Source organism: Callorhinchus milii, unplaced genomic scaffold, assembly GCF_018977255.1.
Source record: "Callorhinchus milii isolate IMCB2004 unplaced genomic scaffold, IMCB_Cmil_1.0 Scaffold1, whole genome shotgun sequence".
Lineage (NCBI taxonomy): Eukaryota > Metazoa > Chordata > Chondrichthyes > Chimaeriformes > Callorhinchidae > Callorhinchus > Callorhinchus milii.
Window position 1 is genome coordinate 101,218,024 of NW_024704742.1, and position 26,769 is coordinate 101,244,792.

Below are 26,769 nucleotides of genomic sequence, written 5' to 3' on the forward strand. Positions count from 1 at the left end.
ATTAACAGGAGAGTTTGCTTTGAGAGGTTTGAGCTAAGACAAAAATCCACAGCATGCAGTCAGAATCAAATCAGTCACCGATGCCAATGCAGCTTGGTTCAAGAGTAATGTAATCTTTCCTCTTGTTCAGAAAATATAAGACATCTGCCAAGACAGGAGAAAGTGATTAATGCACCTCAGTTTCAACAGACTGGATCACTATTAACAGAAAAAAATCAATCCATGGGTATGAAAGATAGAGTGGTTTAAGATTATTTATTTGTTACTTTGAGACCAGCTGGATGGACCAGTTAGTTTCAGTAGTGAACAGGAATTAATTTGAAGGTTGATTCCATGAATATGGACTCAAAATACCATTCTCAGAAGCTCCCACTGACCAGTCCACATCACGTAAATCCATCACATAAATCCATCTTCTAAAGCACGAGCATATATTTTAACATGAACTATTTCTTAGCTTTAAAATAGCTTGTGTTATTTTATTGCATTCATCTTTTCTGGTTCAATGCATTACTGTATCCTCTGTTAATGTGCTATACCACAGTAAATTAACTCAAAGAAAGATTTGGTGAATTGGATCTGCATATTTTCAGATGAAGCCAAATCCAACTTTACAGAGCTGTAAAATAACCCAGCAAGTTAGATATGAGAGATCAGCGGAGCTCGAAACCATCCATCACTGAAAGCTTTAAATTTGTCTAAGTTATAGAAGAATTTGAGATTCAGGACAGTACATAAGTCTCTGGAAGTCTTGGGAATCACTATCGAACAGCTTAACCAACCTGTACAAGTCAAATGAAGCACATGTTTCATAGTACCAGAACTGAGACTCTTCAATACATTACTTAAAATCCAGGAACTACTTGAAGATGCTGTATGTACAGGTGATGTGATTGAATATCTGTGTAAGGGAAGAGAATTCTGAGCCCTTTGGGATCAAAATGAAGCTTGGACCATTTCTCAACTATGAAAAGTGCTAAAGCTTTCAGTGTATGTTCAAGTATGTCTAGTAAACCTATTAAATATTCACATGTGATCCATATATCAAATCAGTTCCATACATCTCATTCATAAAATGGAGCATTTTTGAGTGGTAAGATCAATAGACTACAATAAAGAGTGTTAGAGAGTATCTGGCAGAGCTAATTGAACATAGGTGTCCAATGTATACCTGATGGAGCTAAAATGGAAAGGATGAGTGACATTCTAGAAGCAATTAGGCTTCTCCAGAGAAGAAAGAGAAATCCATTATAAAATTGTTGCACAGGGAAATATTTTCAGCAAGCAGTGGAAACAGTGGGACACTGCTGTGTGCAAAGTAACTACCACATTGAACCACAAAGTGCAGAAATTGTACAATTGATACTAAATCCTGTGAAGCGCTTTGTGATGTCCTCCTTACTTAAAAGGCACTAAATCAAGTGCAAGAAGTTTTATCAAAACTGTTGTTTACACATTAAGTTGGCTTACAGAAAGCATGATATGAGCATCACTTTTAAATCGTTGAGTATGATTGTCTCTTACTACTGGGACCTTGGAAATATCACCTGTGAAAAGCAAACATTATAAAAACCTGAAAGTTAGAAATCTGTAACGAAACTTGAAAGCTTTAGAAATGCAGAGACAATAAATTGGCATGTGTAAGAAAATGGTACGTCAATGCTACAGCTGTGACCCTTTTTCAAGAACTGGCAGTGAGACAGTTGGAAAGCAACTAGAATAAATAAATATGTAAAAGTAGTTTAATCTGGGTAGCTGTAGTGAATAGAGCTGCAAAGTATGGACTGGGAGCTAGCCGGTTCAAATCCAGGTCCGTGTTGAGTTTGGTGGTCTCAAGCAGCTGCAATAGGGAGGCTAAATTGGTCCAAAGTTTCCCATAGTTAGGGAAGGGAAAATGAGCGAGGGGCCTGGTCCCTTTACCTAGATACCAAAAGTTCAACACGCTCTAACAGCAGTGTGGCAGCTAAGGGAGGTCAGGCTCTGCTGTGCTGCTCTCTTCAGACAAGTGGTCTACTGACACTCAGTGCCATGGTCCACACGTGAAGACTGGAGTCCAGGAGCAGAGACGTGTGCTAAGGAGAAGAAAATTAGAAAAATTCTNAAAAGAAAAAAAAGATAGTTTCATGCTTTGGAAATATTTTTGACTGCTGCATGTGATAACCATGTGATTTAAGAGGAAAACTCTGCAGAACTTTTCCTCAGGTTAAATGTGTTTTTTTCAATAGTTGCTCATTTACGTGGAATAGGAACAATTTGCAAAACAGTCCTGTAATATGTTCCCATGCAATGTCCCAGCTGCCACATATATTGTGACCATTTCTACCCTATCCAGACAGTATATATCCGACACTAATCCACCAGGTCAGAACCACAAAACCATATAAATTTGTGACAAGAAGAATTTGTGACACATGCAGCCCATCATATCTGTGTCGGCTCCCTCAAGAGCAATCCTTTCAATCTATTTTACCTGCCTTTCCGGAAACCCCTGTAGCTGACACTTCTTAAGGTATTTGTCTTGTTCCCTCTTGAAGGCCAATATGGCCATTTAGGTTAGAGGAATTCCTCTTATATAGCAGAAACTATGCAAAAAAAACACTTACCTTCACTCCTGTGATGTAGGCTAGGGAAATCTGAACTCTGAATAGTATAAATTAGACCAATTTCAGATCTTAGCAAAAAATAACTTGAACATGTTTTATTTCTTGGTTCGGCACTTATCCATTAAGCCTGACAGTGTTCAGGGGTATGATTTTCTGGGTAATGATAAATTTACCCATTGGTGGAAAATCAGACACTCACAATCACTTCATACCAATGAGCACAGAATTCCCTTTAAAATCTTTCAATCAATTTTGTACCTCTGAAAGTATACAACTCACAAATAATTTACGTTTGATCAGTTTATTGCAAACTATATATTATTGTATTACTGATTTGATTAACACTGAATAATGTGTATGCAGTAACGTAGAGGTGAACTGTATATAATGTAGTAATTGTATTTCTGATCACCATACGAAGAAGAAATATTTTTGTTTTTTGTTTTTTGTTGCTTTTATATTACAAGCAGCTTTGATCTAGGAAAGAGTAGGAAAAGTCTTCTTTCTGTTACCTGCTGTCTATCTAATATCATATACCAGGCCTTTAATAATAAAATAACATTTGTCTTAGATTTCAAAACTCTGATAATTATAAAATACGTTGTTTGCAATTTTGTGAATAGAAGAAAAATATTTTTGCAGCCTTCCATTTAAAATCTATACATTACTTTCTTAGGTTTACTCTGTTTATCTGTAAAGCAAAACAAAAAACAAATTCTGCTTGCAAACAATAATATGCAATTAGTTGCATAATGAGTACACTAAGATCTTCAAACGACTGCTAAATGAGGGATAACAATGACTATAAAAATACAAAACTTAAAAATGTAATTAAAGTGCTTTGCTTGTCAATTGCTGTGCATCCTTTCTGAATTCAGGGCTCACTTCTTTTATAAAGCCTGCAGATCACATTTACAAACAATAAACGCAGTTCGTATAACCTTGACGACCAATGTATCTTTTAAATCACTGGTACAGTTAATGTGTGTCAGAATGCCGCATTGATTTTCTCCCTTAGTAATCAATGCTTTCCATACCGTACATAATCGGATTTGTAATGAAAAGGAGAGATAAATATTTTGTTCATTTGTCCACTGTGCAGTTTTTTGAATCTTCCTTTTGTCTCATGAGGGTGGTGAAGGGGATGAGGCAATTTTTTTTAATAGATTCAACCCGCTGGGGTTGAAGACAAGTGCAAATCATCATATTCCTCAGTTGGTAAAGCTCAGCAAGATTCTGCATATTTGGTTGCAGATCTCAAGAGGCTATCTGTGCAAGTAACTACACACATCATTACCCTGAATGAAAGTGACAGTGCAAATATTAGAAGAGAATTGAGATGCAGTTTCTGAGCATCTGCAACAGCTGTGTGTCCTTGGATTTTCGTCTGATATGATGACAAGGGGAGTCGGGAGTCATAATCACCATGAGGCCTGATGCTTTTATCTGCTATGGCTTAAATACATTTGGTGAGGACAAGAGATATCATCCTTCTTTGTGAACAATCAACAGTTTCCATCACTTCTCAACATTTCTTGATACGTAGAATTTATTTTGCTGCCTTGTAAACATTTCCTCTGTTCCTCATGGGGCTACGCACACGTAATCTGTCCCTTATGGGATTTAGCTTGAGTTTTCAATATTGTTATCGATTTTTCTCAAAGTGAGGGCAGGAGGAGTGGGAAGGGAGGGGAGTTCGGTGAGAAGTGGCAGAGGCTGGGGTAGATTCATGATGAATTGTGTGTCAAGGCTCTTTGAGACTGTTTGCAAACACTGATTTTCTCTAGCACTATCTTGACACAAATGATTTCGGGAAGAAGGAGAAACAGAAGTGGAGAGGGGAAAGAAAATCAGAGAGATTAATTTGTTTGCTGTTTAGGAGCAAATTGAACCATGGATTGGAGCATTTGCTCAGGATAAGCTTTAGGCCGTATGGAGCTGCTAGAGATGATCTGTTGCAGATTATACTGGTATTAGTCATGCTGTGGATCCACAGAGTCATTCGTTTTGCATTTTTGGAGGTCAGGGGTTTTGTTTGCCGAAGTCGCAATGTGGTGTTGACCAAATCTGGAATAATATCTTCGAATGTTGATTTACCTTCCAGCTTTAAGGAGCTGCAGAGAGAAAGAAAAAGACAAATTGTACTAGAGTCATGACATGTCAGAAGTAAAATAGCACAACACAAAGAATATAAACTGTGACAAGATGTCCTGTTAATGAACAGAGGCATTTGTGGTATTTATCTTAGCTCACAATTCAGTGCTATATATAATATGTTGATTTATTTGGTGAACTTTTTGTGCTCATCGAGGTGAGAGATGTCAGTGGTAGGGCTGCCAACTGTTGCAATTGACACAAACTCATAACACCAGCAGGGTCAGGGCCAAAACTAAATTGTTCTTACTGTATCTCAGAATGTGAATGTTAACAGCCCATCATTTAATACCCATCCCTGGTACGTTGATAAAGTGATGGTGGGTGTTCTCTTTAAACTTCTGATGTTGGTCATCTTGTTTCTTTAGGGCCCTCTACAGTCTTGCTCCTTCCTACCTCTGTGATCTGGTAACCCCATACTCCCATAATCCCTCACTTGCCTCCTTCAACGCACATCTCAAGATCCTCCTCTATCCTCCCTGCCCTCCAACCCCACGTCCCCCACAACCCCGATCCCAACCTCCTGCTCCTCAGGTCCAAATCCATGACTGTCCAACATCTTCCAGGCAGGGCGAAACCTTGGGCAAGTTTCCTTACTCCACACGCCTAATAATAATCCCTCCAAAAAAACAAAAAACAATAATAAAATTGGTCATTTTCAATCTACGACTGTTTGTGGGACATTGCTGTGCGCAATTGGCTGCCGCGTTCGCCCACAAATATACAGTCAATTCACTTTACAGTGTGTTCTGTGAAGCGCTTTGGGACGTCCTCCCGACGTGAAAAGCGCTATATCAAATGCAAGGATTATTATTATTATTATTATAATATTATTATTATTATTATTATATCTTGGGATGCCTCCCAACATGAAAGGCACTATAAAAATGTCATTTGTTGTTGTGCTCTTCCTCAATCCATCTTGCTGTGTCATTTATCACTTTTCATGTGCTCCTCTTGCTCATACCCTAGCTGCCCATTGCCAGTTGTTAGCCTCCATCACTCTTGCTTTATTTTGTTTATGGTTTATGCCAGTCTATTATTCCTCCCCTTACCTGTTCTTCTCCAACATCCACTCCCTCAGGCCTCCCTTGATCCACTCCTATCCCTCTTCAGGTGGTTCACTCCTTCATCTCCTTGACCCTTTATGGTCTCATTTTACATTTCAAGCTTTCTCCTGGCTCTGCCGTTCCCTGTCTCTGGACTCCAGTCCCAACCAGCCATCAACTAAGTTTTAGCTTGCCCAAGCACTGTGCCTTCAACCGATGGAAGCAGAACAGACTTAGACTGGGGAAACTGGCTGCTATTGACGACCTCATTTGCACAGTTCCACTCAGTTGATTGTGACTTAGTACTACTAGTAATAATAATAATCCTTGCCTTTGATATAGCTCCTATTGATGTCAAATTATCTCAAACAATTCACAGATTTTACTATACAGTGTGGTGACTGCACACTTGCAGGCAAATGTGGCAACCAATTTTGCGCAAAGCAAAGTCATACAAAGAGCAATCCTAGGGTATTGGGACATTCTCCTGACATGAAAGACACTATGTCAACTTAAAATTGTTGTTGCTGGTGTTGATTAGTGCGCAGAGCACTGGAATAAACTCCCTTCTATTTTTGAATAATGTCATGGAATCTTTACCGTCCATCTGAACAGGCAGACGGGACCTTGGGTTCATGTCTCATCTGAAGCATGGCAATGCAGTGCTCACCTCTCTTCACCATGCACTAGAGCGGCAACACAATCTCAATATGGGGCTTGAACCTGTAACCGGAGGCGAGAATGCTAGCAACTGACTCAGGCTGATTCCGGAACATTTGCAATGTGAAGGAAATAACAAAGCAGCTCCGTTCACTGTGCATGACAGTCAGGCCCATAAGAAGTTTCTTTTAGATAAAGGGAGTTCATTTAAGATGATGACTAAATATATATAAGTTCCCTATATATTTAAAATAGATTTCCTGTTTTTAAGTGTTGTTGAAAGGCCGCTATTTTTAGCAATTAGTAAAGTTAGACCTCACTATTGTTCTCTAAATATGGAGGGTCATGCCTTCAAACAGCAGAGGATTCCTGCATTGAATTGGTTTCCGTGTATGTCAAGCACACAGCTGACCTCCAGTTGCAATGTCATTGCTATTTCTCCTCAATTTTCCCCCAGTGCCACCTGAAGATGTTGATCTATGCTAGTGCTTGGGCACTGCCCAGCCTCTAGAATATCACCCAAGTCATCTTTGTCTTTGTTTAAGTCAAGACAGAGTGGATTGATTACTTTAGGAAAAGTGATACAGACAAGCTGAGTCTGATTCTGTCGTCATAGACTTTCCAGAGATATCACTGGGGTGAAATTTGAGATTCTCCTGATATTGATCACATGGAATGAGGCTGATGGCCATCTCTGTTGATGTTATTCTCAGTGGAGATGTGGAAAGAGCCAGATCCCTGGTACTGGATGTCCAGTTTGTGGCCAGTTAGCAGGATACCAGCATTTTAGCAAAAAAAACTCAAACAATCCTTTATCCCTCTAATTTGACATTTCGGCGACATGATAAGGTGCTACAGCAATCAAATGTAAGTATTATTAACCAAAGTTCACAATTTTCAAGCCAGCAATCCAATGCTACAACTTTGCTTTGTGCACTTCACCAATTAGAACAGTGAGGGAGTGGGGAGTGGGTGGGAAAATAAGTGTTGGGTTCCACTTCTATTCGATGTGATGAATATCATTCACCCAAATAATAGAAAATCATATGCCTCGCTTGGGGAAACTGTGGTTGCCGAAACCCCACTGGTTCCCTCAGTATGGCATGCGATGGCTCAGCAACAACAACAACAAATCACATTTGTATAGCGCCTTTCACATCAGGAGAACGTCCCAAGATGCTGGCACAGATCAGGATTGAATCTGGGGTCCTCTCCTGATCTGTATGGGAAAAAACACAGTTAGTTTACCATTCACCTCTAACTGATATTTGTATTGAAAAAAAGGCTTAAAATCCCGCTAGCATTTTATTATTTGGATGAATGCTGAATTTAGGTTATTTAACAACAATGACAGGAGTAAAAAGGCTGTTTGTTGCCAGCGCACAGGGAAATAATTCAAATGAGTCTCTGCAGCCAGAAAAGGAGACTAGCTGCAATAGTAACCATAATTAATTTGTACAGGCAGTAAGTACCAGCATTCACTGAGCAGTGAATTCAGCTTCATGCTTTCTCAATTTATTAGAGTGGTTCTAAGGGGTCCTGTAAAACCAAACATGTTCGCAATAAAAAATATATTTGTATTGTTTGTGAGCAGCCCAACAGTGCTGTTATTTTTACACCTCCTCTTACTGTTTTAATTACAGAACTATGCGGTACAGAAAAAAACGCCTCTTTACAAAAAATGTATACTGTAACATGTACTGAGATAATTGCTGTGGAGGGTGGACACCCTAACACAAAACCATACAAATTTACATTTATATTTATACAGCGCCTTTCACATCAGGAAGACATCCAAGGTACAAAAGAATACTGGCCTGACAGCCAAGTTAATGCTGAAGCCAAGGGAGATTGGGAGGGTGGTGATGACTGAAAACATAGTCAGAGGTAGGTCTTGAGACAGACACAAGGTAGCAGAGCTAGTCACCCATGGTTGGACCAAACTGCAGAGCCCAGGGAGATGGCAACAGTGTCCTAAGGGAGGGCTCCAAGATATTGGATACTCCTGGCAGCAGGAGATTGTAACCAGATTGAAACTCATGATCGAGAGAAACATCCACGTCACACGTATCCCTGTAAGTTGTTGTGACTGTGTACTTGTAGGCGAATGCAAGAGCCAGTTTGCACACAGCAATGTTCCACAAACAGTTAACATGAAGTTAATAACCAATTGTATCTGAGTGATTTCTGGTCAGAATATGGAAAGAACCTCCCTTCTCTTTTTCAATATTACCACGGAAGCTTTAATGTCCACCTGACAGGCAGACAGGACCTTGCTTTAACATTTCATCTGAGGTTCGGCACCTCCGACACTGCAGATCTCCGCGAAACCACTTTATTCAGTAATAGCTGTGCGCAATTGATTGCCGCGTTTTATCCACAAAATCCACAGTCACTCCACTTTATATTATATTCTGTGAAGTGCTTTGAGACGTCTTGATGACGTGCTGAGGCGCTACATCAAATGCAAGGATTATTATTATTATTGTTTCAGCCCTGTGAGCCCAAACTGCAGAGAGTTTATCTGGTCCATGGGTGGAGTTATGTAACTTCATAGCCCATTGTTTTATACCTCAACTGACTCGGGCAAAGAGCTGCTAAGTAGCCTGACATCTCTAGAGCTGTGTTCCTTTATCATATGTTCAATTTATTTTCAATTAAACTCTTCATGTCTTACTGAGGATGGAAGTTAACACTATCTTAAACACCACATCCTACAACAATGCTAAATGGTAACTGTTAGTCACATACTTCAGGTAACAGGTTTTAAAATTGCATAAAATCTGAAATGAAACTAAGAAGAAACCTGGACAACCTGGTAAGTACAGTGCTCGAACAGTGATCTATCAAACAATATCAAAGGTGCAGTACAATGAAAATTTTTCAATTAACTGAATTCAGTTGCTCATATTCACACTGAATTGCAAGTCCCACTCGACCTGCAAGCACATGTATTTATAATATTTTCAGAATTGTATTTAATTGTTGATTGACAAAGGACCAAGCCTGGTGAATGTCCACATGTAACTCATTCACCACTAGGTTGGACTTACTGAAAAAAAACACATCTAATTCAGAAACAAGATGGTCGGGTTATTTCTGGTAGAATAAGATGAAATTTTGCAATAGATCCAAACTCCGTTTTGTCACCAAATCCAAACCTGACCTTAATCCCTGACTCCAGTTAACAATTACTCTTTAGCTTCCATGTATATCTTGCTTATATCTAGGTCCAGTGCTATATGTAATCTGGGCTCAGCAAACTCATTGCATCCATGTTGATATCAATGGAGCTTCTTTGTTCTCACGGGTTGGCAACTCCACTGATAGTTGTACGTGTGCTTCTTAAAAATATGTACAGTAACTACATCTTCTTGCACTTTTTGCTGGTATAAACTTTGGCAAACATTAGGGGCCACTCATTATACAGAAGGGCAGACTCAAATAAATACTTCTGTTTTATACACAGCAACATGTAATTTATTGGTAAGACTGCTACCTATCACAGATACTAAACATCACCATCATTAAATATGTCTCAATTAATGTTTCTCCATTGGCCAAGTGGGTAAAGGCACTATATGTTGCACCATACAGATTTATGCTGTATATCAAGAAATATTCCATCAAGAAAAAACTAAAAACACACTACCGATCGAACATAATAATTATAATAATCCTTGCATTTGATATAGTGCTTTTGACGTTGGGAGGACGCCCCAAAGCGCTTCACAGAACACACTGTAAAGTGAATTGATTGTATATTTGTGGGCGAACGCGGCAGCCAATTGCGCACAGCAATGTCCCACAAACAGTCGTGGATTGAAAATGACCAGTTTATTCTTATTGTTTTGTTTTTTTGGAGGGATTATTATTAGCCGTGTGGAGTAAGGAAACTTGCCCAAGGTTTCGCCCTGCCTGGAATTGAACTCAGGTCTCTCACTTGCAAAGCGAGTGCTCTAACCACTGAGCTACAGGACTCCACAATCATGCACTTACCTAGAATTGTCCAAAGGTTCGGGGGGAGGGGGAGGTGGGGGGCGGGGGAGCACTTCTGGACCCAGAGCCATAGGTTGACCACCACTGACCTAGATGGTTGCCAGTTTTGAATCTCAGTCTGTGCTGAGTTAGCTATAAATGACCATAGACACAGCTGGATTACAGAGGGGATAATGAGTCTGGGTTTCTGTTTGATTGTTATCTGCCTATTCAGGGAGACATTAAAGATTCCATGTCAGTAGTCAAAAAGAGAAGGGAATTTCTCCCATTGTCCAATATGCAACTGATCATTCAGTTTTTGACTATTTGTGGAATAATGCTGTACATAAATTAGCTGCAGTGTCAAAGTACAGTCTCTACACTTCACAGTAAACTGAAGTGCTTTGCGATGTTCTCCAATGTGAAAGATGCTGTATCAAATGCAAGCAAATTAATTATTATTGTCATTTAATTTCCTCTCCATTCACTAGACAGTAGATAGACTAAGGAGTAACGGATGGATTTGATTTTAGGCAAATATAAAGGTGTTAATATACTGGATCAGAAGCATGTGGCCTGATAATGTATGGAAGGAAAGGGTTTCGGGTGTAAGTGTGAAGCTTTAATTGGATGTGTCCAGTTGACATGAAACTGTTTGATAATAGTAATAATCCTTGCATTTGATAAGCGGCTTATCACGCCTTCAAGACATCTGAAAGTGCTTCACAGAATATATTGTAAAGTGAATTCACTGGATATTTAGTGGCTGACAGGGTATGTATCTGAAGGCCACCTGACGATAACACGCTTTGGTCTAACATTTAGGCAGTTTGACTCTGAAAGGATATTGCAGCATTGGAAGTTTAGCAAAGAACAACAAAGATAGTTATTGAAACTAAGGCTTTAAGCTATGAAGGCATATGGATAGGATTGAACTTGTTCTCACTAAAGGTTGAAAGGAGACACAATCCTGTCTGTTTCTTAAATTGCTGAGAGAAATGGACAATAAAAATGCAGATAGGTTGTTTATCTTGGATGGCGAGTGCAGATTTAGGAGAAATGAGCATAATGTTGTGTTTATAGTGCATGCTTGGTGACAAATCACTGCAATTGTGGAAGCCACCAAACAGTATAAGCTGTTTCAGGCGATGCGTATGAATCACCCTGGAGCTCTGCTCCTCACGCTGCCACTTGTAACTGAGTCACCACTGTCAAAAACAGGTGGTTCAAAGTGATTCCCAACCATCCATAATAAACATAGCAGGAGTAACTCACACTGCTCTCTACCCCCACCCCTCTCCACTGGCTCCCACCCACTCGTTCTCCCTCTGATTTATTTTCCAGCCAACTTGAAAGCAATGTGGAGCTGGTAGTAATATATTAATCTTCCCACTTCATTACTACCAGAATAAAAATAGTATAAAAAATTGTGTTTAGATAGCATCTTTCGTATCAAAGCACATTACAGACATTGTACAGGACAGCAAGCAGGTAGAGTGGGGAGTGAGTAAGATGGAGATGAATGTAGGCATGGTTGAAGAAGTAGGATTTTAGAAGGCTTTTAAAGATGGATATAGGGGCCAAAGTAGAGTAGGGTCTAGAATAGTATAGTTGCTCCATCATTGATGGTGAGTGGAGAGGGTGAAGAACTTGAAGCAGATACTGAGCGGAGCTTGAAAGTAGGAATATTTTAATAAGTTTCAAGGTAAAAATAATGTTTCCCATCGAGAAGTGAATTTGTAGAATCAACTCACAGCAAAATCATCCTGCACTCAGATGAGAAAAAACCTGGATGAATATCAGTAAAATAAAATTTACACTTTATGCAGAAATTTCAAAGCGCTTATCTGGCTAGTAACAGGATTGAAGCTGCTATGGATAAATACAGATTTAGATGATAAAACCTTTTGCAGAACAAGTTGAATCCTGAGTTACTGGGATCTTGGAAACACCACAGATGTACAGAAGGCTATAAAATTAGGTTATTCGGGAGATTTGGGGCACTTACATTTGAAGGGAAAGAGGGAAACCTTTCTGAATGTTTCCTTTGCAGGTTAAAGGGGTCGAAGTTCCCGGAGAAAAGCGTTGCTAGAGTAAATTACCATTTGGTTGCGGATTTGGTCAGAGATTGTGTAGTATAATCAAATTCGGTGCATTGCATACTTTACTGAATGCAGCATGTGGCAAGTCAGTGGCTGCTGAGCCAATCAGGGGATCAGAACCAGCTCAACAAGCCCTTTAGTCATAACAACCAAAAAGAGGAGAGCGACTACGGCAGGTTAGAGAGCAGAGACATCAAGCAGATCTGGGAATGCCTGCCTCATTATATCACAAACATGGGCACATAGGGGGTGGGGCATTCTTAGACTCACAGACCCACACCTTGTAGAGTTCCGACCTCATTCAATGTGATGCATCTCAAAAACAGTCCTAACCCCCAGCAAAGCCTGTGCAACTCATGCTGGTTTCCAGAGCAGAATAGTAACCCATCCTATGAGAAAGATGAGACAGTTTGGTGCAGTGTATTGATCTTTTATCAGAGCAAAGGTCAACATAAATAAGTCAGGACATGAACTATTATTGTGTTTTATTGGATGTCCAACAGTTTTAAGTTAAGCTAGCAGCCTCAAATCATTAGCAGTTCAGTAGGCATATAAGCAAATGAAACACTGCTAGTGGTTGAGTGCAAAAGAACATAACAGATTAAGAGGTTTATCCAGACATATATCGAAGTTTAAGCCTCATTGGCCCCAATCCCACTAAACAGCATGATACCTACAGTAAATACATATATGACCACAAACGGACATTTGGAAAACTGTAAACACAAGCCCTGATCTGCTTAGCTGAAGGCAAATCTAGTTATAGATATACGTTCTTTGGTTACCTTAAATTAATTAAAGCATCTTAAAGAAAAGAAATAAGGTTACACTCTCACATACCAAAGTAAAACCCTGCAGGCCATTATTACAATCTAGACAAAGTTCAGCTAGTCCGTTTAAACAATGGGATCTACACTCTCAGGAAACCTTCTTCTAATGTAGGTGAGGGTCACCATCATCAGGTGGGCATTTGAAGTCATCATTTCTGGAAAGATCACTCAATTATAGACATGAGTCACACATGCCTGAGCATGCTGCAGGGAAAATCAAGATTGACGGGCTTGTGGCATCTGTCTATCAGTTGTGCTTCAAGCTGTTGGCTAATGTTGCAATGCAGCTGCAGTAAAGCCTAAGAAGTGGAGGCACTACAGGAACGGCGATGTACCTTAAGCCATATAGTCCTTGCCAGCTGTTATTCAAAACATTTTGTACCAGCATCTCAGGGCCTAGCATTCTTCAGAGTAATTTAAGAAGAATAGTCATGGCATTCACCTCAATGATGGTAAATATCTGGCTTGTCATGGCTGCATACAGCATTGTCTTTCTTTGTGCAGATGAAACATTGAAGTTAAAATTTCTACATGTGTTTATTTCCTAGTATCATCCTCTGCATTTTACTCCATTTCATTTACAGTTGAAGGCCACAACAAACTCATCAGTTAATAACAACAACAACAACTTGGATTAATATAGCACCCTCCACGCTGGACAGAGTCTCAGAGCGCTTCACAGTAATGGATCCCGAGGCCAAGCCTGGGGGAGGGAGAGGAAGGTGACCAAAGGCACAGTCGAAAAGAAAGGTCTTCAGCCAAGACCTGAAAATAGGAAGAGAGGAGACGAGGCGAAGGGAGTGAGGAAGGGAGTTCCAGAGCCTCAGGGCATAGTGGCTGAAGGCACGGCCGCCGAGGGTGGAGTGGAGGATTCGGGGGAAAAGGAGGAGGCCAGTCTCGGTGGAACAAAGGCAACGGGCATTGTTTTGAGAAGAGAGTAGGTCAGAGAGGGAGGGTTTGCAGAGGAGTGGAGGGATTTGAATACAAGGGTGAGGATCTTGAAAACTTGCATTGTTCTCCACTTGGAGGAGAAAAGTATAAAAGTGCTTTACAAAGAGAGCTGTTCACTTGCTTCAAACCTATCATAGAGAAGGAGGAACAGAAGGAGGAAATTCAGCCAATTAAGTCTGTTCCACTAGTTGACTACATCTTGCCAGATCTATAATCCCAATGCCCTAATCATTTACCATATCCTTTAATACCTCTACTGCTCAAATAGCTAAGCATTTGTCAACAAATGCTTCTGGGTAGATGCTGTATGAATAATGTATTCTTCACTTTCTTTGGCCCTTAGCTGCAGTCTCTTGCTGCATCCTTGAGAAGAGTTGAAGATATTGCACAGAGCTAATATGAGCAGCTGCTTTGATAACTCCTGATCTGCTCCTGAGCTACATAAACCTAATGCTATCGGTTCCTGGAAAAAGTTTCTGCGTAGTTTTGCTGCATTGTGCTTTTACAGGGTCTTCCAGGGCCTCACTGTATGGCATCTTAGCCTGCAGTAAACATTATGGACATAGCAATAGAAACAGAATTTAAGGAATCCAGGAACTTTCAAGAATTGCTCCTAGTTTAGACATGATGGGCCAAATGGCCTCCTTCTGTGCTGTAAATTTCTATGGTTGAAGGGCGCAGTATAAATGCAAGTTTTTGTTGTTGGTTCTGGGTTTAATTAAGGGTTTCAGTGCTGCTACCTTACATTGTTGCGGGGGTGGGCGTGGGGGCGAAAAAAGCAAGTTTGACTTTCCAATTGAATTAACACAGTGCATCACAAGTGCAATCCCCACATTAAAGGCCATACTCTAATAATAATAATAATAATAATCCTTGCATTTGATATAGCGCTTTTCACGTTGGGAGGACGTCCCAAAGCGCTTCACAGAACACACTGTAAAGTGAATTGACTGTATATTTGTGGGCGAACGCGGCAGTCAATTGTGCACAGCAATGTCCCACAAACAGTCGTGGATTGAAAATGACCAATTTATTATTGTTTTGGGTTTTTGGAGGGATTATTATTAGGCGTGTGGCGTAAGGAAACTTTCCCAAGGTTTCACCCTGCCTGGAATTGAACTCAGGTCTCTCACTCTCATACTCTATCAGCTTAACAGCAGAAAATTAATCCCCAAGTGAGTTAGATGTAATTCAACAATGAGCAAGTGAGGAAGACTCATTTTTTGGATCCCTTCTGACTAAATGAATAAGACTCACTTGCTGGACTCCATCCATGAGGGAGATTCACTTGAGAATGAGGGAGATTCACTTGTTGGTTTTATAGAGCTACAATATTTTATGAATACCCACAACGTAGGACAGCCAAAGCTCAAATGTTCATTTAATCGCCACTCATCTGAGTAGATCAAAATAACTCTTAATAAGATGTGAAAGGCTTAGTTGATAAACAAGCTGTATTTCATACACTACGTACACATTGAAGCTGTGCATCTCATACAAGTCACACAAGTCATGTGCAGTGTGAAAATAACAGCATCTGAATTATTACTGTAAATTAATTTTGTCATCTTAAGTACAATTATAATCAGAAGTGTTACTGTAATCCGCTAATAACATTTTACTTTGGTATTTATATTTAATTATGTGATTTATGTGATTACTTCTGACACTGAAAAACACTTATATATAATCTCATTTTCTAATTAATACTGTAGCCAGTGGGCTTCAAAAGGATGGTTCACAATTGCAGTTTTGATAATTACTGACATCTTCCAGCTTCTAAAGGCTACTCTTCATTAAATGCCTCAAATGTTCACTGAAGTTGTGCTTTGCTGATCAAACCATTCCAGTACTGTAGCTCTTTGATAAACAATTCAATCTGCCATCATTCCAATTGGGTTTCTCCTTTCCAGCTAATGTTTTAATTTGAGTAGTACCTGGCAGCGTTTGACGCCAAGCATGACACTGAGGACAGCAGGAATGCAGAGCCACTGGCAAAATCTAATTTGTCTGTGGAGGAGCAGTAGGGATTGCAACATAATAAAATTTATATGCAACAGTTCTGGGTGAATTGCTAGCCCTCACATATCAATAATATTTTTCAATATATCAATAATAATCCTTACATTTGACATAGCACCTATCATGAAAGGAGGACGTCTCAAGATGCTTCATTGGATATACTGCAAAGTGTACCTTTGTAGGCAAACACGGGAACCAATTTGTATACAACATTGTCTCACAAACAGCCATAAAATGAATGATTAACCAATTTTATTTTATTTGTTGGCCAGGTCACTGTGAGAAACTGCCTTCTTATCTCACATAGTGCCATGGGATCTTTAATGTCCACCTGAACAGACAGGTGGGCAGATGAGCTGCCCTCACTGTTGTAATAGGCACCAGATGCTGCTGGGTATTGAGGATTTGCTACTGGAATTAAAATATTAGCTGGAAAAGAGAAACCCAATTGGAATGATGGCAGATTGAACAGTTCATTAACGAGCCACAGTATGATAATGGTTTAGAACCACAGAACATTAGAAATTTACTGCAAAGAAGAAGGCTGTTTGACCCACTGTGTCCGTGTTGGCTCTTTTAGCTCAGTGGTTAGAGCACTCGCTTTGCAAGTGAGAGACCTGAGTTCAATTCCAGGCAGGGCGAAACCTTGGGCAAGTTTCCTTACTCCACACACCTAATAATAATCCCTCCAAAAACCAAAACAATAATAAATTGGTCATTTTCAATCTACGACTGTTTGTGGGACATTGCTGTGCGCAATTGGCTGCCGCGTTCGCCCACAAATATACAGTCAATTCACTTTACAGTGTGTTCTGTGAAGCGCTTTGGGACATCCTCCCGACGTGAAAAGCGCTATATCAAATGCAAGGATTATTATGATTATTATTATAATACTCTCAGTTCCATTAGCTGCTCTATCCCCATATCCCTGTACAGCAAAGTACTACTATGAGCGACTGCTCATCTAAGTGGGTGAGTTGTCTGCTTCCCAGGGAACTGCACCTCCTAACATGAGCCACCACTTCAAGGAGAAAAGACCAAACAAACTTAGATCAAAATCCTCAACAAAGGATCAAACTGAATTATTATTTTTGAAGTCCTGGGATATTTTGATGAATGATACTCATGGAAGAAGCAGTATAACTAAAATTGTAATCTTGGGATTTATGGACCTGGACGTTTAAAATAAAAACTCCGTCATTGGTTTGAGATCATTTACTTTGAGATCACCTGCTTCAAACCCACCCCTTATAATTCATGATATGCTGTCTACATGCTGGCCTGATATTGACCATCGATTCCGGAAACCTGTACGTGCTGCCATACATTACTGGAAAAAAACATATATTTCAGAAAGGACAACTTTGAACACCAGGGAGTGATTGTAAAAAGACAGGACTGGCAACGCCACAATATCACACTGTTCACCATTGAAATAACAATGTAGTCTAGCCCTCAGCTTGTAACACGGCAGTTATGTACTCCAGAGCACACTAGCCTCTTTTTATAACAGAGGACTTATGCAATGCTATGTTTAAAACACTCCAGGACATCAAAGGGCAGAAGAGGCCCTCTATGGTGATGCATTTTGAACACCGTAGGGTATCTAACAGGAATAAAGGAGCTAAGTAATGTTACAGTTAACCTCCAGGGTATAGAATGGTAATGAAGAACCTATGTGATGTTATGATTTGAACACTCCAGAGTATCTTATGTAATGGCTCATGTGCACAAAAACATGTTTTTGGTCAGTGTTTGATTCCCATGGGTCGAGAGAAAGATTTTATGGTTTTATCCAGATGTAAAATAGTCATATCTCCCTCAACTAGAGTAAACACCTCTCTATGGCATGCAACCCCTTTCAATATAATAAAAGTCAATATACAAGTTCAACTAAGTTTCATTACAAAATCAACTTGAAATTTGACATAAGGATGTTTATTGGGAGCCACAAAGCCTAATTTGATTGAAAAATATTGTAGCTAATAATAATTATTGCATTTGGCAAAGCGCCTTTAATGTCAGAAGGATGTTTCAAAGCGCTTGACAGGATTTATGTAAAGTTTAGTGATTGCATTTTGAAGGCAAATGAGGCATCAATTGTGCACAGCAATGTTCCACAAACAACCATGAAGTGAATTTTTATCAAAATTAAATGCATGTCACTCTTAAAAAAATAATCCTAGTCACAGATCTTTAAATGAATTTACAATCTGGGTCACTCCAGCTGATCAGAATTCTCATTCCGAATATATCCCAGATATAGCCGGCTCTAGGTTTTCTCATGTAACTCAAAATTAGTCCTACATTTTTAAATCTTAAGGGAAGACTTATTGTTCTTTTGGTCAGCTGGGTCAACTTCATGCGGAACCCATCACCATGTTTAAGAATATCCAAACTAAACTGAGAGTTCAATGCATCCCACTTATACATGAAAATTCCAAAGATATTTATTGGAATGGAACACATATTCTCACTTTGGAGGGATGCATCCTGCTTACCTAATTCCGGAGAGTATTAGGTGCAGGTTGGAAAGAGCCAAAGCTGGGTTACTGCTAGAATTTAACAGGTTAATGCTGCATATCACTCCCCGTCACACCAGTCCTTTCAGGCTCCACTGGCCCGCAATTTCTGAACGGATGAATTTTAAGATCCTATCACTTGTTTTCAAATCCTTTCATGCCCTCGGACCTCCCTATCTATTTGATTTGCTTAGCCCCTACTCCCCCACCCGCTGCCTCTGCTCAGCTGGCTCCCACCTCCTGTTCATCCCTTTCTCTCTCCGCTCCACCATCAGTGACTATGCCTTCAGCCACTACGCCCCAAAACTCTGGAACTTCCCTCAATCCCTCCAGCTTCCCATTCCCCTTCCCGCCCCTCTTTCAAATCCCATCTAAAACCCTTCCTTTTTGATCGTGCTGATGGACGCCTCTCGCCTTCCACTCCCCCTGGCTGGTTGTCAGACTCCACCACTGTCAAGCACTCCGGGACGCTACCCTGAATGAAATAATAATCCCTCCAAACAAAACAATAATAAATTGGTAATTTTCAATCCACGACTGTGGGACACTGCTGTGTGCAATTGGTTGCTGCGTCTCGCCCACAAATATACGGTCAATTCACTTTACAGTCTATTCTGTGAAACGCTTTGAGACGGCGAGAAGACGTGAAAAGCGCTATATCAAATGCAAGGATTATTATTATTATATAAGGGCATTATATAAATGCAAGTTGGTGGTGTTGTTGCCTAGCTTGCCATTCTCTTCCCACAGCACTACCCGCTGCCTCCCTCTACTAGGTCTGGCCTCCTCCGCATCCCCCGAATCCTCCGCTCCACCATTGGCAGCCGTGCCTTCAGCCACCACGCCCCGAACCTTTGGTACTCCCTCCTTCAACCCCTTTGCCTCGCCCCCTCCTTCCCCATCTTCAAGTTGGACCTGAAGACCTTCCTTTTCGACCGCACTACGGTCACCATCCCACTCCCCCTGGCTCGGCCTTGGGCTCCACCATTGTTAAGCCCTCTGAGATGCCGCCCAGCGTGGAGGTCGCTATATAAGTGCAAATTGTTGTTGTTGTTGGCATTAAAAGCACTGTCAAACAAGCTTACCCACTGCTCATCCATTTAGGAACACCCTATCTGCAAAGGCTTTGGCTTGCATGGTTCACAGGAGCTGAGTGGGCAGAATTCTCAGCTCCTTTCATTGTTACCATGGAAGCCTAATTTATTAAAGTAAAATACAAAATGAACCTCATTCAACACTTTCAAATACCAATTATTTGTTACCATAGTTCCAGTTTTTATTAAATACAGCAATGGAATCACATTTTATAACACATAATGACGTGTTTTTTTTAAACAAATCAAAATCGATGGGGAAGAAATCCTGTCCATGTCTCATTTTACGGAGAGATCAGAGATTGGAGAAGCTGGGTCTATTTTCATTAAACTGGTGGGCTGGGGAGGGAGTGTGGAATCTCATAGTATATACAAAATTATGAAGAGTTTTGACAGGGTAAATAGGGAGAAGTTATTTCCTTTGATAGTGGAGTCAATGATTAGGGGACATATTTATAAGAGAGCCACAAGAACAGTGAAAGAGAGCTTAGGAGGATTTTTTTCACCCAGAGTGTTATTGGGAGTGTTGTGTCCTTGCTTCCCCACATCCGGTCCCTGACCAGGACCACTTTCCTCCACCTCTGCCACATTGCCGATTCTGACTGTACCTTATGCAGAAGCAGCCGAAACACTCGTCACCTCTCAACTCGACTTCTCAAATGTCCTCTTTGCTGGTCTCCCCATTTCCACAATGCACAACATCTAGCTGATCCAAAACTTCACCCCCCCACCCACATACTCACCCACACTAAAATCTGTACCCCTATCACATCAGTTCTGGGCAGACTCCACTGACTCCCTATTGCCGAATGGATTGATTTCAAGATCCTCACACTCGTTTTCAAATCCTTTCAGGCCCTGGCACCTCCCTACCTCTCCGACCTGCTTACCCCACAACCACTGCCTCTGCTCAACTGGCTCCTGCCTCCTGCATGCCCCTCGTGTTATCTGTTCCACCACTATGCCCCGAAACTCTGGAACACTCTTCCTCTATCACTCCACCTTGCCCCTTTCCCCATCTTCAGATTATCCCTGAAGACCTTCCTATTCAACCGTGCCTACGGTCACCTTCCTCTCCCCCCAGCTCGGCATCTTGCTCCACCACTGTCAACCACTCTGGGATGCTGCCCTGCATAAGAGTGCTATAGAAATCCAAGTTGTTATTGTTGTTGTTGGAATGTGGAAAGCCCTACCTCTCCGGTCTCCCCAGCTCCATTATTCAAAAGATCCAGCTCATTCAGAACTCTGCCTTCCGCATACTTACCTCCTGGACCAAACTCTGTACCTGCTCGTCCCTTACACCCTCCGCCCCATTATCAGAGTTCGCGCTTTCAGCCACTACACCCCAAAACTCTGGAACACACTCCCTCAATGCCTCCGCCTTGCCCCCTCTCTCCCTTCTTTCAAGTCCCACCTGAAACCTTTCATCTTCGACTGTACTTATGGCCACCTCCTCCCCCAGCTCAGAGTCAGGCTCTACCACTGTTAAGTGCTCTGAGACGCTACCCTGCATTGAGGGTGCTATATAAGTGCAAGCTGGTATTATTGAGTACAGTGATGGAGCTACAGTCCATTGTAGTTTTCAAGAGCAAAGTAGACAGGTATATGAAAGAGAGGGACTTGAGGGGTTGGGGACAGTGGGGGAAGGGGGTCTCTGTGAGCCAGTGTGGACTTAATGGGCTTCTGCGCTGTAAATTTCTTTGTTTCTATGTTTCTACTCTATTTTGTATTTTAGAGCTTCCAAAACATGGCAAAATCTTAAATACAGCTTTAATTTTGAGGCTGGTTTATTGTAAGTTCTTTTAAGAGCTGCATAATAAGTGAACCTATTTAGTTCAATAAACAGTTTAACTGCTTGCGTGTCCCCATTTAGATTTGTTCCGCACAAGGTAGATTTTTGTAAGACAAAGTCAAATGAGTGAGAACCTGGACGTAGAGCATGAAGAACAAGTGTGTGGGAGGGCTCGAACAAGAAATCTTTATTTCATGCTGGCTCTGTGACATAGAGTGTCTATGTGTGCAAATCAATGCATTCAGAGTCTGAGGTGAGAAGGCGCTGACGGGAGTTGAGCAGCAGAGTCTCAAATATCTTATTAACATTTAGCTGAAGAAAATTCAGGAATCTGTCAAATACACCAAAGAGGTTGAAGAAAGGGAGAAAGAAAGCCCTGGTCACAGAAATGTAGCCTGTATGATATTCATTGCCATACTTTTCCATGATGCCATCAGTTGAGAAGCACAATTCTAACATTATTATTCCACTTATTTATTACTGTAGTAATCCTCTGTGGACTGAGTGTCCTTTTCCTGTTTTTTAACTGACAAGGATGTGTTCTATTATATAATTACAGAAAATGCACAAAGGATTTATGAGTCCATTGAAAGCAAACTATTAAAAGCAGAACGTGAATGACATACAATTGTAGGCAGAACATGTCTTTTTTTTCTATTTTGGTGCATAAATGTTACTGCAGTCCCCAGAGGAACACAAATTAATTTAAAACAGAAACAACTGCAGACTGACTCAAAAATAAGCAATGTCTATGTTGAACATCTGTTTAGAACATGGATTTATATTTGATTCATCATTCAGCTGCCTAACATAAATGTTTCCTTCTACATATTTCTTGTGCCATCAGCTCCCGAGTTTGCCTTCTCACATTCTCTAATGCCTTTTCATATTCCTCTACTGCAAAGAAAATCATTCTATGTTGTACTTTCTTTTCTCTTGGCTCAGTGAAAGACACATCTCCTGTGGGCAAAACAGTAGATATGTGATCTACTGCTAGATTCTTGTTAATGCCACTCCTGGAGCTAGCTGTTAAGAAGTGTGCAAGAGAGGTCATTGCAACTTTTTATGCTTGTGGTACAGTTTCTACTTCTTCCTGTTGTCATTCCTTGCTATCTCCTGGAGTCCTGTAGCTCAGTGATTAGAGCACTCGCCTCACAAGTGAGAGACCTGGGTTCTATTCCCAACAGGGCGAAATGTTGGGAAAGTTTCCTTACTCCACATGTCTCTGTTTACCTAGCAGTAAGTAGGAACCCGTTTTTTAGTCGATTGGCGGATCACTTTTCTGGGGATAATAATCCCTCAAAAAAAACAATAACAATTTGGTCAGTCAATCCACTACTGATGTGGGACACTGCTGTGCACAAATGGCGGGTGTTTCGCCCACAAATACACAGTCAATTAACTTTACAATATATTCTGTGAAGCGTTTTGAGACATTTCGAAGACATGGTAAGGCGCTATATCAAATGCAAGGATTATTATTGTAATAATTGCTGTTGCTGTTGTATTCAAACCAAACTGAGGTTTCCATGTATCCCACTTACACATGGAAATATGTATTGGAATGCAATCAGATGTGAGCAGGCATCTACGAGGCATCGTAAAAGAGGAGCAGACTGGAGAGAGTGCTCATGGGAGCTGAGTTTAGAGCAGTCAGAGCGGAGACCTCAGGTGAGCCAAAGAGGCAGTAACGAGGCAGTATTCCTTTTTATTTTGATTCCTCACCTCTTCTCTGACCTCCTCCTTTACCTCTGTACACCATCCCTCTCCCTCTTTGGCTTTGGACCAAACATAGCCATAAGCACCATCCTCCCTCTCTCCCTCTGTGCTCTCTCCCTTAGCCCCTGCCATGCCTGCGGGTTGAGGATGCCCCCCTGACCGTTCTGCTCTGGGGTGCTGCTGGAGTCTAACCAGCTAAAACTAGGTTATCATTGAAAGCAGCAAGCTTTCTTGCTGCTTGTCCAGATAGGACCATCCTAACTTTAGCGCTTTGGCTTGCAGGGTTAAGGGGAGCTGAGTGGGAAGAGTCCCTGCTCCCAATAACTGGTCTGTCCTTCTAAGTCTTGCTGATAATCCAAGCTGGCTGGACTGTCATTAGCAGTGCCCGGGAGTACTGTGGGGTCATCTGCTCAGGAATGGACTACCAAGAACTCCACAGAGGGTTGTCTCACTTCTGAAATTCTACCTGGCTTTGCCAGGAAGACTATTTTGTCTTAAAATTTAATATCTTTCAGAATTGTGGAAAATTAATAAAATTAATTTGGAAGCTAGTTGTCTGCAGTTCTTAAAAATAACTAGCTTCCAAATTAATACTGATCTGAAGAATTTGTCACAATTCTGCACTTTCTTAAATTTCCAAACAAATGGACTAAAATTGGATTGATTCAGGCCTATGCAGCTTTTGTTTGCTTGTATAAGGATATAAGGGAGTTCCTGTACAGGACATCCTCTTGGGATGTAGATGGTTGGCTTTGGAGTTTGTGGACGGTGTGGACTTGGTGGATTAAACAGATTTCTTCATCCGAAACCTCTCTTGTACATCACATTTATTGTTGTGCGAACTACAGTATGTAAGAAAAACTAACTTGGTAGAGATTTTCTCATAAAAATACAATGGGGTTGATTTTGCAGTATTTCCTAACATATTTCTTATGAAGAAATCTGCAAGTGCATGTTGCTGACTTGTGGAAGGGCTGCTCCAGCTTAATCTATTTCCAGAGCAGGATTCCCTTGAGTCAGAGTCATGTGTGTGACATAGTCCAGTTAGCAACATAGATTTCATCTTGACACATCCAGCTGACCAGCATAAATGTTTCCCCTCTATATTTTTTGTCTCATCAGATGCTGAGTTTGCAAACAGCTTTTTTATATTCCTCTTCTACAAAGAAAATCATTGTATCTGAAATATTCAAACCAGGGAAATGGATATACATCAGATCCAGTTACCAGAAGGAGCCCCACTCTAATGTAATTAAGAAATCTATTAGATAATACAGCAGCTGCTGGTTTGGCTTGGTTGGTAGCACTCTTTCCTCTGGGCCAAAGATTCTGTGAGATCATAATCTAGGGCAATCACACCAACACAGTGCTAGGAGAGCATTGCATTATTGAAGGTACCTTCTTTCAGATGAAAGATAGCAATTTTATATAAATCCAATATAATAGAATTCTACAAAAGTAAATATTTTCAAGGATTGCATACAAAGCGATGAATACTATGGATTACAGTGACTTTGTGTAAGTGTGTATGTATGGGTGATGTGTATGTGTGTGCGTACGTTTTATGTGTGTGTAAGATTTATAAGAAGGATGGTTTGCACGTAATTAAATTTCAGGACAGATACCAAGTATTTCTTTACAAATCATGCCATAATTGGCCACTGGAATGGATTATTAAGATGGATAGTTGAGGCTACATTGCTGAACTAATTTAAGAAATAGCTTGATGCTATGATGGGAGGACAGAAAGGTGGCTATTATGAAAGCATGAAATCAAATGGGCTAAACAGCTTTCTTCATCCAAAACCTCTCTTGTACATCACAAGTATTGTTGCGCGAACTACAGCATGTAAGAAAAACTAACTAAACATTGGCAAAATAAGCAGCACTACCTGCATGAGCAGTTATTTTTGGCACATGATCGATCATAAGGAGCCAGTCCGGAGGTGGGGGTGGGGTGGGGGGGGTTTTAAAAACTAATTCTCTTTTTAATATTCAAGTTATATGAAATGACTGCTTACAGAAGCAAAACAGGGAAAGCATAGGGTTGGATCCTTTCTGGATGACTAATCATAAAACACTTCTGAGATTGCCTACACTGTAAATCATGTTAAATCTAATGCTCATGAACCATCCTAGATTCCTTGAAGAACTCTGGTAAGTTAAATGCATAATCCGGTGGCTGACTCAGTATTGGGAAAACAGATATTAATTCCATCGATCTGATAGGAATATTGAAATCCAGCAGCAAAGCTTGGAGTTCTCACATAATATCAGTGAAATGTCTTACACTTGTTGTGGGACTAGTAATTTGACTGCTAAATTTCGCCCACAAAATATAGTCAATTCACTTTACACTATATTCCGTGAAGCGTTTTGAGATGTCTCAAAGATGTGATAAGGCACTATATCAAATGTAAGGATTATTATTAGTAGTAATACCATGAGTGCTGCAGCCAGCACCAATTGACAACCACATTAAACAGCCACTACATCTGTGACTCGCATGATATTGCAGCAGATAGGCTAAAATAAGAATGGATATTTAATAGCAAATGGAAACCATTCAAGAAGATACCAAAGGGAGTTCAATAAGTGTGATACTATGTGGGCTGATAGACATTGATGGCAATTAGGAAGGGGGAGAGCAATTAAAGGCTGACAGACGGGAATGAAAGTTGAAAATTCCTAATTACAGGCACTTAGAAACAAAGCTAGTTACAAGGTTAATGTCACATTGCCAAAATCAAGACTGCGATGGCTGTTGAGAGATCATAGTGGCATCGCCCCAGAGACCCGGGGGAAGTGAGAGATTCAGATGGTCTGACTTCTTCTAGTCAGAATATTCATAATAACAATTGGTCAACCAAGCAGAAAATAGAAGGAAAACAATAAAGTGTCTTTCATAAGCTCACTTCTAACTGACCTTATCGGTGGCATCCCGGCTGTATAAAGAAAACATTTCACTATTACAGTGCCTATCAAGTTAAAACATCTTATAATACTTCACAAGTAATTACCACCACATGTAAAGACTGTTTTCGTATGAAAATGTGGCAGTCATTTGCACAAAAAAGCTCCAACAAACAGCCTGAGATGAATGAATAGTTAATCTGGAAGATTGTTGGCTAGGACACTACGGGAAACTAACTCACTTCTCCTTTTGATTTTTTTTTGGCCAGCTGGGTGTCTGACAATGTGGAAACCAATAGCCATGCTTATGAGTGTCCAAACCAAACCATGCATTCCATCTACCCATGGAAATCCCAGAGATAGATTGTTGGAATGGAATG

At 40.6% G+C, this 26,769-nt stretch overlaps 1 protein-coding gene across 1 annotated transcript in view; it reads right to left on the reverse strand.

Moving 5' to 3' along the window:
* Positions 1-2,908: 2,908 nt before the first annotated feature.
* Positions 2,909-26,769, reverse strand: part of prr16 (proline rich 16) — a 137,474-nt gene continuing 113,613 nt past the window's right edge. The window contains exon 3 of the mRNA XM_007899324.2: positions 2,909-4,717. The gene's annotated coding sequence lies outside the window, so the exon portion shown is untranslated. The remainder of the gene's footprint in view (positions 4,718-26,769) is intronic.